At 42.1% G+C, this 16668-nt stretch overlaps 1 protein-coding gene across 2 annotated transcripts in view; it reads right to left on the bottom strand.

Moving 5' to 3' along the window:
* The window catches only part of CSNK1G1 (casein kinase 1 gamma 1), a 91592-nt gene extending 82090 nt beyond the window's left edge, over window positions 1-9502 (bottom strand). For both annotated transcript variants that reach the window (XM_026855610.1, XM_026855611.1), the window contains exon 1: window positions 9398-9502. The gene's annotated coding sequence lies outside the window, so the exon portion shown is untranslated. The remainder of the gene's footprint in view (window positions 1-9397) is intronic.
* Between the last annotated feature and the right edge of the window lie 7166 nt (window positions 9503-16668).

Genomic DNA, 16668 nt, shown 5'->3' with positions numbered 1-16668 from the left:
TATTTCAAACTGAAGCTGACTACCAAGTACATAAATGAAGGTTTAAGGAAGCATGAAGACAGAAGCAGCTACAGCAAGCACAGCTCCATGCTACTGTAATTTCCATCCTATGACTTAAAAATTAATGACACTACAAAGAGAAGACAAAAGATTTCAAAAGAACCAAAACGAGTCCATGATAAGATTAAAGCAACTCAGATGAGTGTGGTGCAAAAAGATCAGAAGGCACCTTATGGCTTCCCCTGGGTTACCAATGAGGAGAAACTGAAGCCAACACCCAGCAAAGAAACAAACAGCAAGCAAGAAGTGATGATCAGAGCAAGTCCTTGGTTCCTGAAGCTGGAGGAGAAAGCTGTTCTACTTTCACACTCAACTAGACTTAAAAGTTAAGTTTATCTTTTAAAATAAAGGAGAAAAGCAACACAGGTACTCGCAGAGATTTGTAGCCAAGAAAAGCATATCCTGATAATAACATTCCTTGGCTCTGCAACACATGGTCTTGGACTAGTTATGGCTGGCAGATTTCTTCATGCTGAGCTTTAGCATTTATTTCACAAGCACCAATCTTGTTGAGCAGAGAGATGACACCTTATTCCACCCTATCAGTTTTAACATCATGATCTAAAACAAGAAGTGGGGTTATTGTTCCATGCAGAGACTCACCACCATGGGAGAAGTCTGACACGCTACCAAGTGCCTTTCTGTCCTCTGAAAGACACCAACCTCCCATCCAAATCCTTCCCCCTGCCAAGTCTTCACTTAAACAAAGACTGAACCTCTAAGAATACTTTACTGAAACCTTGCCTCCAACTACAGATCACCTTTAGGCACTATCTTAAAACTATATTTTCAAGATTTATTACTTCATTACAGTGCCTGTTCTGCTTTCATACAAACAATATAACCTTGAGAAAGCTGAAAAACCAAGCCAAATCCTTCAGCCTACAAGGCAGTTCTTCCACAAGGAAAGACAGCACCTCTTGATAGCATCTATACAGAATGCACAGTATTTGCCTGTAGATCAGGCACTTTTGAAAAGTCATCCTTTGTGGTTTGAAGCCTCTGTATTCAGCTACAAAATATCCCTTTGAATCAACCTCATGCAAAAGAAAATTCATGCTATTTCCAGCTTAGTCTTCTCAGACTGTGAAAACCGGCAGATTTTTCAGAAGAAATTCATGCCATGAAAGTGCAGGTACAATCAAAGCATGAGCAAGCACACAAAGATGCACAAAGGGTGCATTGGGCACCATACCCCATCTTAGGTGGCTGGTAGCAACATCTAGCCAAGACCACAGGAGCACAGCAAATACACAACAATGGTCTGTATCAGAGCCGGAGACTTGACGACCATTTCACAACCTGCTGAGATACCCACACAATGACGCTGGGCCGATTTTCCCCACTTGAATAAACTTGTCCTTCCTTCTGGATCTGTGTAGCCTTCTGGTAGCCAGAGCTCACAGAACAGTGCTCTGCAGCTTGCATCATCTTTTTTGAACCTGCAACCTTCAGAGTTCATCTGAGGTTAACCAACATCCTTGTTCACAGGACCAGCACTATGACCCCAAAGACAGCATCCCAGAAAAAGTGAAACTTGATACAATTTCACTGTGGCCAACACCTACCTCAGAAAGGGCTTCATTTTAAGTGACATTTCCATTGATATGTGAGTGAACAAGAACTAGAACAATACTGTTTTGTCACAGAAACTGTACAGATTTGATTCTTATTCAGCTGGAGAAGAAGTTTAGGAGAGAAGGACACTGAGGACAATCTGACATCTGCTGCCTTTTAAAGGAAATGCTAAAGATTGGACTTCCCAGCATCTGAAGACTTAAAAGGGAAAATAAACTCTCAACCATGGTGGTCTGGCCATCATCGCTCTGCAGAATCTGTCTCAGGACAAGGTGAAGCTGCACATGAATAGGGGACAGCCTATCTAAATATAGTCCAACCCTTGTTTGTGATGGATCATTGATTGACCACATCTATAAAGTACCAGTCAGATGCCCAACACCTGCCACAACCTCCCCAGGGGACCTCGCTTCATTACCTGTCCTCTAAAGTGGTTTACTACAACAGTGCTTGCAGAAGAGAATATGACAGCAACCATGTAAGCGTTTGCCTTTAGAAATTGCTTACCATTAGCTGTCACCTGGCTAGGAAGCAAGTACGATAGCCCGTTTCTGAAGCTTATCTGCTTTTCTTCCACAGGGCACATGTGCAAATGCAGCAAAGTACAATCTGGGACCTCTCACACCAAAGGATTTCTGAAAGGAAAGATGCCACTCCCAGGAGCAGTTGATCTGAGTACTGCTGAGTTACAGCAGCCAACAAACAACTGCTCATTAGGGGGGCTGTTCATCACTAATTCAACCACATAGGAGTTAGCTTAATTACTGCTCAGACCCTTATGGTTTCCCCTGAAATGTTACCAAATATAGGTACAGTACCCACATATCCTCTGACCTCTCTGAGTTCATGCTGACTTCGCATCTGAGAAAATAAAAGGATTAAGATTTTACAGCCTTTTGTAGGAATTATTCCCAGGATTACTGTGGTAGGTGCATGTTAGCAGGGGGGTTTTGGTTGTTGTAAGGAAAGGTCAGTTATACTGTATGACAATTTTTCCAGTTCATGTATACATATAAGAAAGCAATTTATACCTGACTTATGTGGTGATGTGATACATATCATACCAATTCATAAGCTTTAGTTTTCCTGGTGGTATTTTTTTTCCTAGGAAAGTAATCAGTGAGACTAAGCATCCATGCACCGCTCAAAAACAGCTTTCACAGATCTATTTACGACAGCACCACCACAGAGTTTGGGTGCGAGTCAAAGCTCCATATGTACTCTGCTTCTGGTTTTGATCTTATAGTAGCTCAGATACACGGTGACATGTTTAATATTCAATCAGCTGCAAGTGCTGAAGCAAAGAAAGAGGGTTCAAGGTCATGAGAAAAACCTCTAAAACCTTAGAAGTGAAACAGTTAAGCATTTACCTCCAGATTTCTCATGACCCAAGGGAAGTAAGGTTTTCTTGCTATTTTCTCAGAGAGCCATCAGTTTAACCCAGAAACATCACCTATCCACTTCCCATGCTCTTCCTAGCAGCTACTTTCAGATGAATCCCAAATGGCTCCAGCACCCCATGTGTCTGAAATGCTGCTTCCACATCACAGAGAGGTTCAGACTCCTCCACCCCATCCCCAGTGATGTAACAAGACCATGATTAGTCTAGACTACAACAGCTTAGTTTAGCAGCCAGGCTGACACAGTCTAAAATCTGAAATTAAGCAAAGATGAGGCAACAGCAGCCCAAAGGAGCCTTCCAGAGTTGGCAGCCAGGGTCATGGCTCTTCAACTGCAGGGGCAAAACTGCAGGGGCAACACCGTGCCCAAAAGGCACAAGACAGCTTCACAGTACCAGCAGCACGCTGGCGTGCTACAACCCGGGAAGTATAGGACAGGCAAGCAATGGGAAGCACCAAGTCCAAATACTCCCAACGCTGGTGCTGGGTAGTAGAAGGGAGAGCTTTATCCTTTGTATCCCCAGAGATGGGTCAGGCAGAGCAGAGCAGTGCCTGAGGGTATTACCACCTCCCTATTCCCTTGCACCTCATTCTGAACTTGCCTGTTCCCAGCTTCCTACTTTTTCCATGTACTAGGTACAAGGAAGAACAGAGTGGGAATCAAACCTTTAGGTTCCTCTGGGGGCTGAAGGAGACAGAGGTAAGCTGATTAAAAGAGCTGAGTAGCCCCTAGGTTACCAGAACAGCTATGCCTAGTACGTACACATCAGATGGCTTAACCTGTTTAACATCCGGCTACCCTAAAAGGCACCTTCCTGCTCCTCCATCCATCACACACCCTGAAGTCTCTCTATTTCACCATCTCTGGCACTCATATGACCTCTCAGAGAGCCTAACTCCAAAACTATACAGCTTTCCATGAGGTTCCTGAGCTGAATCCTTCCTGAGAGGATAAAAAAGTCTCAGACAGCCCAAAGAAAGGTACAGGTAGATGGTACCATCCTTTTCAACAGCAGCAGGTTGTCACACACAATTGTTCCATTAGATGGACAGCTAAGAATCTTGTAGACCATTAGACATTTATGATTAGTCTAACACCTCAACATAAATGCATGCACTTTAGGAGTTCTGCTTCCTCTGTTATTTGGTAATTTTCAGTAGCTCTTTTCATCTTGTATACTAGCAGAATGCCAAGAACATAAAGGCTTTCATTTGTGTTAACTGCAGTAGCAACAGCTTTCACTGAAACTGCAGTCACATCTTCCACCCTCACATGTTTTTGAAACACTGGGATGTAGCACAGCCTCCCTCCCCCATCCCACCAGGAGTAAACAGGATAGGAAACGCTGAATTTCAAAACTGGCAGATATTTAGTAAGTAAAATAATTTGGTAGCATTTTGAAAAGGAATTATATAGAACGTACTTAAAAGGAGAAACAAATGCAACTTCTTGTGCAAGGATGACAACAGCCAGTAAACACAGTAAAACCCAGCCAGTGGCCAGCAAGTACGTAGCCCATGAGCTCATGTCAGCAAAATCTTGCCTTAACCCCACATACTAGTTTTGAAAATTATTGAAAATACAAACCTGATGCAAGCAGCACAAAGGTAAAGGAGTTTTAGATACTACTTTGAGTGCCAGTCTCACACCTTACTAGAAGGACATGCAAGATGCCTCCTGCTTAAGCAATGCTGTAACTTTGTGGGAAGACATCTAGAACTTTTGAAAAAGCACAAAAAAAAGAGGGCTAACATAACTGTTAAGACTGGAGCATCTACACTGTGTCCCAAAGCATTTTCAGCACTAGCTAAGTACTACTTCCAACAAAAGTATCTCTAACCTAAACCAGCAGATACTTTAACCTCTGAAACCTTGGAGCTATTTTCAGAGCCACACTTCTGTACCCAATCCATACTTCTCAAGTACAGACCTATCACCAGTAACCCCAGTTAAAGACCAATACATTTATTCTTGAAGATTATCTGTGCAGATTTTAATGCATTCAGATTTTTAAAAGATGCATCATACCTGCACCAACCATGCTGTTCAGAGACTGACTGAAGGTCCTGCCAGGAGACCACCATTACAGCCACCTTGGCTGTCCAGTACACACACCTTCATGTTCAAACTGCACAGCCAGGGGAAGCTCAATGCGATCTGGAGCAAGATATCTTTGTGGGGAAGGGAAATGGCATAGCTCTCCTTTGATTTATCTAGTCTCTGCAGACCCAGAGGAGAAACAGACCCCAAAAAACAGGTACCACATCATTCACCCCTAGTAGAAGAGTCCCTGTGCAGTCTTGTCCCATGCAAAGCAGTCTTAGAAGGACAGTGCTACTTGAAGCCCTAAAACGGGGATGATTCAGAGACAAGAGCTGCTTGGACTTCCTAGCAGTCACCATCAGGACTACTCACTCCATGTCCCCCAGTAGCACTCTTTCCACCCAGCTAAAAAAACAAGACAGGAGTTGGTTTCCCATGGAAATACAAAGTAGAGTCAGTCTAGCAAAGCAGAAGGGTTGCTCACAGAAGACATAGTTAGATAAGAAGCCTAGCTGACAACCAGAATCCAAGGCAGGATCAGCACAGTGGCATACCTGCCAGATAAACTTAGCCCATACAGTGCTAATTGCCCAAGTAATGCTGATTCTTGTAAGACAGCTTGATCCCAACACCATCACCCCCCAACAGTGCATTCATGGAAATGACCTCATAGCATACCACAAAAAAAAAAAAAAAAAAAAGGCTCCATCATTGCTCAAATGAAACTGCAAGGCTTGCACTGGGTTTTTAGCAAGGAAATGGAAATCATGCTGACATACAATTGTTCCACCCCCGTGTTCGCCTTCACACATTTCTTACAGGTCAATGTTAAAGAATTAAGTCTTGTTCAGCTAAACATCTGGTGGCTGTTGCTAGAGGAAACAGACTATCTGCAACATTTGAGCAAAAATAATGAGTTACATAAAAGCCAGACTGCATAAGCAAGAACAAGCGTTTTGCCAGTCTATGAATCTCAAACATTACATGAAACCCCATGTTTAATTTTTGGGTTAGAATACAATGGCACTAATCTATACACATTACAGAAGCCATGAAGATTTGACTTTTCTCTAAGTTTATGAGAATATAATCATGCTGTCATTAACCTTCTAGTAGCAGCTGTCCTGAAGATTTTCTGTAAACAGCAGACACAGATGAATTATAACTTAAAAATGGACCAGTTCAGCTCTAGGCATTTTCAGACTTAGATCAAGTCAGTACAATTTAAAGTGTTATAGAACATGGCTTTGGTCATTAAATGTGAGCTATGGCACCCCCCATACCTAATGGAAGAATATTTTTCCTTAATGTTGCAGAGGAGCTTTTTGGTCACTGTCCCCTTTTCCTTAAGAGTTTACTGCTACACTGCACTGAATAGGAGGAGTAATTTTGTGGAAAAAGTTGAGAAGAATCTCTATTGGCATCACCATTCAAGTCCCTAAGACCAACTAGAAGCCTTGTAAGATTACAGATCTTTGATAGGGGCTTTACAGATGATGAAGTCCCACAACAGAAGCAGCAGCATTCCCAAGAACATCACAAGCAGCGTAGCTCTAATATACTGGAATTGCACTTCACATTATGTACCTTTCTACAAATAGATATTGCTGTTCTTTGAGGCGAGCTTCAGCACTTAAATAATCCAGAAGCCTGATGGATGACTAATACAACTAGAAAGCTTCGCATACAGAAGGATATTTTAGCTACCACACATCATCAGGACTGCTCTCAATACGCAGCCAAAAAACAGCAGAGGCACCTACAGCTTTCACTGCTGTCTCCCTCTTTTTTGACATAGGCTCCAAGACTTTGGTTCCAGCTAGCTTCCTTCAGCACCACCTGGAGAATTCCACTCTGCACTCAACCCCAATTACTTAGTGCAGCATTCTTCTGTGCAAGCTACCACTGGTCCAGGTCCATCCCATACTGCCATGTGTTGGATCTACCACTATGCAGAAAACCACTTCAACACACCACTTAGTAAGCACAGGGGAGATGTACGGTGTGAGCAGCTGTTTAAGCCAAGAATTTAACTAATTAACCAGCAGCTGCTGATGTTCTTGTTCATTTACACAATCCAGGAAAAAAAACTGCCCCTAAAGTCAGATTTTTCAAGCTGGACATGGTTCACTAAGCACACTGGAGTACAACACAGCAGAGTCAAGAGCTAACTCCTCACTCACATGGACAATGCCTGTTTCCAGAGCACAAAGGGAAGAGTGGAAGCACCTGGCTCTGGTTTCACTGGAACTGGGAAGACATTAGGTCAGCACACTTCTGCTTGGGGTCCTGAGGCAGGAACACTCAGATGAAGACATCAATGCTCCTTGAACAAGTAAGGACATGAGTCAGGGTGCTAGCTTGTAGAGGATTATGGGCAAGTTACGAAATGGGAAAACCAGAACTTCTTTAAATACTAATTTTAAATATACCGAAATATAAAAGCAGGCAGAAATGGGATACAAGTATAAGCAGCTTGGGAGCAAGATCCATGGCTGAGACAACAGCACTTTTCCATGTCCCAGAATTGATAAAGAATTTCAGTAATGCATTATCAACTTCTACTGTATTAAAAAAATACATGATGGGTCTCCTTGTTGTCTCACTTATCATTCATGCTGCCTGTGATAAGTCTGTGCTAAGAATCCACATCCTTGTGTGTAAGTGGCTGAACAGAAAGCAAGGGGGGGAACAAGTCAGACATTGTGAACTAGGTAGGACCTTCATGCAAATGAAGAAGCACGCTATGATCCCAAACAACATGGAAATACGTTGATCTGATTAATAAAAAAGTTCCCAAGATCCCAGACATCTTAGAGGCAGGATGAAGAAAAACAAGCCAGTGACCTCAGTCACAAAAGAAACCCTCCACAACATCACATCAACAAAGCTTCAGACTCTTTGGGGGCTTATCTTTAAGACAAAACAATATAAAATGAAGCATAGTCAGATAACTACAGTCCCTGTTGGACTCGTATGAAGATATTAAAAGCACTGTACTGCACCAGTCTGAATTGCTTAAACTAAAGACTTTTCAAATAATTGATGGTACTCCTACTATTGGCACCAAAAAATGATAAATCAGTTTTAGGGGATGAAACTGCAAAATAATTTGATACACCATATCAAGTAAAATTGAAAACAGATTTCTCCTCCAGGCTAGAAGCTACTGAAAGCATGAAACCATTGCCCATCCATCTGCCCCCCACTCCAGCTGAAATTACCAAAAGGCAAGAGCTCATTAAGCTTTCTACATACAAAATGCAAAATGGAAATGACAATTTAGAAAGAATTTGTTTTGTCACATCATTTTGCTCAAAAGTAGAAGCAGTATTCCCAAAGGATGGTACACAATTATGGCCTTAAACAAAACGCCTCAACTACTTAATCAGTATCACTTAGTCTGCCCTGGCTTGTGTTCAAACAGAAATATAGTTTGTCACTATACGTATGTTTTTTCAGAAGTTCAGAAAGGAAAATTTAGTGCCAGTTTCACTCCTGCAGTACTCATGTCCACCCAAAGAGCCCTCCTGCCAAGCAGAGACATGCACTGCTCTCAAGGTCATCACTTTTATCAAATCAAAACACTTGCTTTTTTGTTTATTTTCATCACTATTGTCTGTTTCGTGAAATCATGGTATGTATCCACACCGCGGTCAGTCAAACACTCTCACCTACAAACGTTATGCCCTTTGATTTCTTTGTTCTGGAGAGGAAAATTTTCCCAACACCTCCAGCTTTGATTTTTCTGCTCATTTCATAGGTCAGTTGTAATAGAAAAGGCAACCCAGCGCATATTTTACTTGTCGCACTGGAACAAACGCTTACATACAGAGCACACTAACCCTCCTCCCGGTAACAAATTTAAACCACTCTTAGAGAAGCTTCAGTTCACCACAAAAGACTTTGGACTCTCCCCAAGTACTTTAATCCTACCCAATTTCCTTGTTGGAGATATTCATCACTGACAAGCAGCACTGCAGCTACCTGCCTCTCAGCTCAACATGTATATTTCTAAAAATAAAACCAGGAACAGTAGTTAAGGGATGCAAGTTCCCAGAGTTCCTTCAGGTGAAAAATGCTGACAAAATTGAGAGGAAAAAAATGGAAACAATGAGAGTTGTTCAATTCTTATTCATTTGGGTCTTTAAGCATCCTTCCACAGGCTTGACAGATATTTCACGTACCCTGGTTATAAGTTACAGGATTTTATAGAGTCTTCACTTATATATGGTTGTTTTGGGATTTTTTAGGAAGGAATACTTGAGTTGCATGCCTAGATGTTCCAGAAAAATCCAAGGCACATGATACTCACCACACGTTTTGTAACTCACTTATGTCTGTTATCTGAAATCATGGGGTAGCAAGTGCTGGGGCACAGGAGCAGCAGAGAAGCCAGCCAGTCATATCTGTAGCGAATCTGGAAGAGAACAACATTTTTAGAAATGCAATAGTTCATACAAGCAACTTCTAATCTTGCTTTATTCTGCTAAAAAAAAAAAAACAAAAACCAAAACACAACACCCAACAACCACCCAAACATTGTTTGCAGTTTTTAGTTTAATATTCCGGCTTCCAAGTATACTGTGGATGAAACAGAGCCAAACACCTCTTCTTATAGGAAAATCTAGTATTTCTCCTTACCTCTAGTCAGGGCAAACTAACAGCTTTCCATGCAGTAACATGAGTTTTAGTTCAGAAGATCTGAAGTGTTAAGCATTTTCTGAAAATATAGATGTTTCTGGTTCTTCAGTAACTTTGGGATTTGTTTTTTTCTAAACAGTGTTTCCCCACCTCAGGGAACCCCACAGGTTCCCAAACCTGAACTCTCATGATGCAGCATCCCTGGGATGGCTCCATCCCCTGTGATGCTCCAGACACTTTGGTCAGAAGTAAACACAAGGGTTTTTTTGGTTTGTGCTTTTTCCCCCCCTTAAATAACACCCTCCAAAGCACATAGCCTATAGGGCAGCACAGGGCCCAAACACGGATTTCTGAGGGGGAGTGTGCTAGAACAGGGATGCAAAAGTCAAACCAAAATGAAACTATTCCTGGAAAACTGCCCAGGGTGACCAGAGACACACTGTTCCGGTTTACATTCAAAACTTGAGCATTTAAACTTCCTTTGGAAGAAAACACATGCATCATTCTAACAAAAATTACAACTTTAACTGCAACTTTAGGTTCTGAGAAGTTCTGCCTGTCGTCTAGAAGGCAGGTTCTGCTGACACACTGAAAAGCCGCATTAGACTCCCTTACACATGATGCTCTGATAGGGGCTATAAGCAATCAGGCTACCCAGTGACTAATGGGCATTCAATGTCTATGCCTAAACTAGCACTTTTATCCTTATTTGCCTAACTATTACAGCAAGGTTAGAAGTTTAAGGGTCCACACTAACCTGCCAAACTGCTTGTTCTGTTAGCACATGGGGGGAAAAAAATGGTCACTCTTTGACCTGGCCACAGAAGGAAACCCTGTACCAGAGAGCATTTTTGCTTTCTCCAACATCAAGTGCAAGATAGAATGAAGTCACCATCACTGCGCTGCCAAGAGACGCTGCTTTGACTGAAGCACGCAGGAATTCACTCTGCCTCTGCCCCGTACTTTCGTAAGCTTGTTGTCCATCCAGTCCAAGCCACATATGTGCTCTTCCAATGTCATTCATGGTTTCTGTCCTCAAGAAGCTAGGAGGATTGCTTAATGGCATTGTATAAGACTTCAAAAGTATCCATGAGCTCACAACAGCTGTCATTAATTAATCCTTGTCTACAATTATCCAGCACCAATTCTTGAATGAAGCCAACCACTGGGGTGAGGAACACACACCACTGCTCTGTGGCTTCAGCATACAAGTGGTGAGTGACACCCATTCTTCTAAAATGAAAAGGCATTAGGTAGTTGAATATATCCCCCAATATTAAGTTTATTGCAAAATATTTAAGGCAAGCTTTTGTTCTACTTGATGCTAAAGTTGTTCCAAGTTATTTGACTGGGTCAAAGGCTGTAGCCAGGAAGAACCAGCCAAACTTGTACCAAACTAAGCCCTACAAGAAAGGGAAAACACAAGCACCTATATTCACAGGGCAAGAGAGACTTTGTTTAGTTACTTAACATCACAACCCTAAAAGCACTCTGGGGCAAAGAACAGAAGTATGCTATTAACATGACAGTCCACGTTTAAGTGCTAAAGACCCTTTAACCCAGTGAAGCTTGCTCTTTTGCCACTTTGAACAAACCCCAATTAAACTTAGGAGGAAAACCAAAAGTTGTGTGTAAGAATTCAAATTGGGTTCATTGGTCAGAAGCTGCCTCAGTTTCTTTACATACACACCAACCTTTTTAAGAGGTGGCAACTCTGGACAAGGAAGCTAAACAGAAGATTCTATTTATAAAGCACTCCATGGTACAATGATTTACTTTAGGAATAAAAGTAAATAAATCATCTCACGCTATCCTAAGGTTCAGGTTCAAATAAAGGGTTAGATATTATTCATGTTCTGCTCGAAGAACAAGATGACATGCACATTACAGTGGAGTCAAAGTGTAAGATGAGAAAATCCTCTGCACTGGTCAGCCTCTGCCACTCTCCCACTGACAAGGCCAAGCGACAAAAACTCATCCCCACCTCAAACGAGACATTTACTAACAGATCTTTCAACCTGCAGCACAGCAAACACAAGTCCCCCCATGTTCACATAAACAGCATTTTGAGAGCACCTGAGGTTCACAAGGCAGAGCTCAGTTTCCGTCTTTTCCCTGGCCATATACCAATGGTGCTGGGCTCACCCAGAAATCCTACCCTGTAGCAAAACAGCTTAAGCAAAACGCAGAGGAGCACAAAGTAACAAAATGATTCAGCTCATGACTGCAGCACACATTAAACCCAGCTGAGAAGCCAGGAACCTCATTTAGTTGCAAGCATGGCATGATACAGAAAGACACCTCTCACAGCAACAATAAGCAATGGTTAACATGAGAGAATATGTGGACGACCTGGTTGGAAAACTAGTTTATCATGGTAAAAAGCTCCAGTCTTTCCTTTCCCAGATAGTCTTGCTGTCCAAAGCCTAACATTACGCAGAACCCAGGGGACCATGTCCCTTTGTGAAGGGAAGACTAAGGCAGCTGAAAGAGCTGCTACAGAAAGAAAAATGACAATGAAAGAGGCAGTCTGAAACCATGAACAGCAAGAAGGACACTTTCTAGCTTTTAACAAATAGTTAAACTTTTTTTGTGTGTTTAATTAGCACCTCCAGACTCTGAGCCCATTTCCTGTGACATCTCCTTGATGGCACTAACTAGGCCTTAGGCTTGGTGACACACATCGGCTTGAACTCAACAGACCTTGGCTTCATATGACCACACAGAAGAAATCTAGAATCCTTTGATGAGGATGCTCTGCTTCCTGCCGGACAGCTCACTTCAGGAGGAAGTAATTTATTTTACAGAGTGCCAAAACCAGAAGGATATGAAGCATCTGGGGGTGTGGAGATGGGCACTGGTCCCACCCACCTGTATTCAGGACATGCTCCTCTGCATCACTCAACTGCGGCAGAGCCACCTCTTCTCAGCACACTAACAACAACCAGTATTTCTGTTCAGCCCTCAGAGGCCATGGTATTTCAGATAATGACCATCACATTGGCTGGAGAAGACCCACAGACCTCCAAAACCTCTTCCAACTGTCACTGAGAGAGAACAAGGCTACACCAGAAGCTTTAAGCCTTGCTAGATGTTTTTCCTCATTACTTTTCAAAGCAAGGAGCAGATGAGAAGCTTGTTTAAGTTTCAGAGTAAAAACTAACGTCCCTGAAGGCAGTTTGTGAAGAGAATATATGTGCTACCTTAGAGTAGACAACCAGGTCTTCCGTATCGACTGGGGGCTGGGGAAATATGTGCCAGCCTGAACAGAGACACACAATTTCCAAGGTGCAGCACTTGAAAGTTTGGGGCATTGCTTCTGCCACAGCAGGGAAGATGACTCTACAAACCCATTCCTTATTAGTTCTCTTCGGAAGCTGGTACAGTTTTTGAATCTTTTGTACTTCAGCTCATTATTATTTTGTTACCAGTTAGCAGCACAAAACTCTGGGTGGTGCTTAAAAAAAAGCTTGTCGCCTGTGAGCTTGAGGCATTTACAGTCTTAAATTAAAGCATGGGAACAATATTAAAATTCCAACTTAATGGACACTGCCCTACTTGAAAGTCTTCAGACTGTTCTGCATGGCAAAAAAAGGTAAGTCAGCTCCCAACAGCATTAGATGATGGAACAAAACCTCAAGAGCAAACACAATGCTCCAGCATTCACGTCGAGCTCAAGCAACAAGAACTTTAGCGCACAGAACATGTAGTTTCCAGAAACAAGTGCCTTATTTGAAAAGCAACCTATGAGTCCTGGATCAGTGTACGTTCAGGTGAGGAGGTTTTCAACCAAAGCATTCCACACCCATATGGAAAAAAATAAGGTCTCCGTAGACCATTTGTGTTGTGCAGGAAAGCCTATTCAGGAAGCCTCAACAATACTAGTTTTGGCATAAAACTTTAAACATATTTCTGTTTCAAGTCAAATACATAAGCATTCAAAAGCCTTGTCTAGAAAAAGTCTTGCATTCCCTCTTAGGGGGCATCATTTTTCTGAAGGACAGAAGCATGCAAACAATCTCAGGGTGAACACCATGTTCATCAGTTTCATTTCACAGCCCAGTATTGTGTTCTCTTCGCGCAGACCTTTAGCCAGAGCTATGTAAAGAAAACCTGGAACACCTTAAACAGCAAAAACCAACCCCAAAATATTAAGACAGTTTCAAAATTTCAAGAGTAACATTTTGAGAGACTCCACAGGTAATACCTTCAGTAAGATATCACTATGACAATTCAGGAAGCCCAGAGAACTTAAGCTGTTTTATGCAAGTAAGAGGAAGGAGTGAGTCCCTGGTTTTAAGTTCAATCAGACAAGAGCAGCTAGAACATAGCATCTGCACTTCCATCCACCTCTGGTGGCTTACAGAAACCATTAACATATCACTCAAAGGACAGCAGCAAAACACCTAAAGCTGTGTTCTCCCAGAGCCAAAGAGGTGAATCAAAGAATACGGCCCATCTAGCTTGACCTCCAGCCTGAAATAGCAGCCATAAGCCAACGTCTGGGAAAGGGAAAGAAGAGGGTAAGCATACATAACTTTTCCACCTCCAGTGAGCTTTACGTGTGGGCCTTCCCAAGTCCATTTGGGCTTCTGGTTCAGGAATATTCGGTGCAGCCTCTTCACAAGGATGTCCAGTTCCTCTCCAAACTCACCCAAACTTTTTGTAGCCACAATAGCCCTTGGCTAGTTCAACAAGTCTACTATTCACTGCCTGAAACACATCCTCCTGCTTCTTTGGAACCTGCACTGTTGGCTCCACCTGATCCTCCCTGAATCTCATAGCAGAAGTAGTGACCATTCTCCCACATTCACCACTAATGATTTTGCTGGCTTGACCTAACCCACTGCTGACCCTTTAATGTTAGCTAGATAAAAATAACCACTTCTTGTCAGAAAGGAAAGACTAAGAGACTAACTTTGATTGCACAGACTAAATGAGCAGCATTATGTGGCAATCAGCTGTGAATAAATGAGCAATATTATTTGCCAGTTATCAGTAGGTATTAAAACCTACATCTAGTTGACAGCAGAGCAGAAGCAAAGCAAAAAGAACCCGAACTATACATTAAGGCTCCCTGCCCTCAAAACATGCAAAGTAGCAAGTGTCAAACGGAAAAGTCATACCTTGTTGGGTAGATTTTGCTGTCTTTTTGACAAAAACAAATACATTCAACACCTGGGAGAGAGTTGGACAGGAAGCTGAATGCCTTAACAACTGCACTGGAAGCAAAGCTCCTGCTTGGACTCCATTTGCAAACCCCTCCTTCAATACACCCCAAAGCTGACATCTACATTCATTCTGCTCAACTGGAGATAAAGAGAGTCAGCTTTTATTCTGACACTGTGCTTGGGCACTGCTCAGAACACTGTTTATCATCTGACACCTAGGTAAAAAAAACCACCACAAAAAAGTACTGCTGCTTGCAAAAACCATTTGACATCTCTCGATTACCTTAACTCACGAGTAGCACACATATTTCAAATGTAGCTAGAAAATGCTGCAAGCTCAATTTTGCGTTTACAAAAGTAAAACAGCAAACAGCATTTTTTGCAATCTCGGTGTGTGTGAAGGTTTAGTATTCCCAGAAAGCTGTTGAAACCCGCATGTACTTCTAGTGCGTAACAGGAAGCCTACGTTTTGTTAACAGAAAAATACTGAAGACTTCAAAATTGATGCCAACGATCTTTGTGATGAAAGGGAACAGAACGGTGTCTCAAATAATACAAGGAGACTACAAAATTTAGAGAAAACACACAGGCAAGTTCAGATAGTCTACTCGCAACACATGAATATCATGAAATGAAATTCTTCAGGTTTTTTGATTCATCCAGAACAGAGTCCTGCTTACTCTAGATTAAATTTCATGATATCTGAAGTTTTCACTCTCTATACTTACTTGAGGTATTCCAAACATGGAGCTAGACTACATGTTTCCAGCAGCAAGCAATCACTGAATATTATGTGGTTCAATGACATCTCAAGCCTGTGCAGAGATGTTATGGCCCCGCCAAGGATGCTCACAAAAATAACTATATTTTATCCTTTTGTTGCTAGCCTCTGGTCCTGAAACCCTGACCTCTGATAAAGCCTCCAAAGCTTGAATCTCAAGCTGGGAAAGCCCACCCAAGTAGTATTTTACTTTTCATTTCCAGATGATTTAACCTTTCCCCCCTCTCAACAGCTGCAGAAACTGCAAGAAACAGTAGCCTGGAAGAAAGATAGCATGTAGCTCTGGGAAAAACAAGCACACATCTTAACGTGAAATATCTGCTTTTTACTCTTTTTTACTGCAAAGACGGAGAGCTTCCTTTTCAGCTTCCCCTGAAACAAGGGCAGAGGGTACCCAATGAAACAGTGCCAAGTAATGGTTTGGGGGCCACGTCTTCAGACAGGACCACTGAAACGGAGAATCCACCTTGATTAAATAGTTATGATAAATATTTAAAAGTGAGATTTTGAACTCTCACTATCTCACTGAAAAAAGCTTTAAAGGAACACTGTGATGACAATCCGTCTTAAGCGCCTCTACATAGCTCTCGCCCACTGTGCATCTTCCTCCAAAATGCACTTGGATCACACGCTGAGTATTACTATTATTATGGTGCGCTTTGCTCATATTTAGGATTTTTTATTCTTCTTTTCCAAGGATCCCTTAAGGGTTACATGAGTCACAGAGCTGATATTCTTCTAACATCTGCACAAGAAATGTTTCCACTTCCAGTCCCTTCAGGAAGAGAAGTAAACCCCTCCTAAGTCAAGTCTAAAAGAAGTCGTCCCAAATGACATATGGGATGGTCAGCGTTAGGTTAATGGTTGGACTAGATGATCTTTATGTCTTTTCCAACCTAGATGATTCTGTGACATTTGTCGTCTTAAACACAGTAGAGTTCACACTCCCAGGTGTCAATACCAATCTGGATCATCATGCAGTAACACTTT

Source organism: Athene cunicularia (genome assembly GCF_003259725.1).
Source record: "Athene cunicularia isolate RWA chromosome 10 unlocalized genomic scaffold, athCun1 chr10_part1, whole genome shotgun sequence".
In the NCBI taxonomy this organism is placed as follows: Eukaryota; Metazoa; Chordata; class Aves; order Strigiformes; family Strigidae; genus Athene; species Athene cunicularia.
This window is presented reverse-complemented; position numbering and strand designations above follow the sequence as displayed.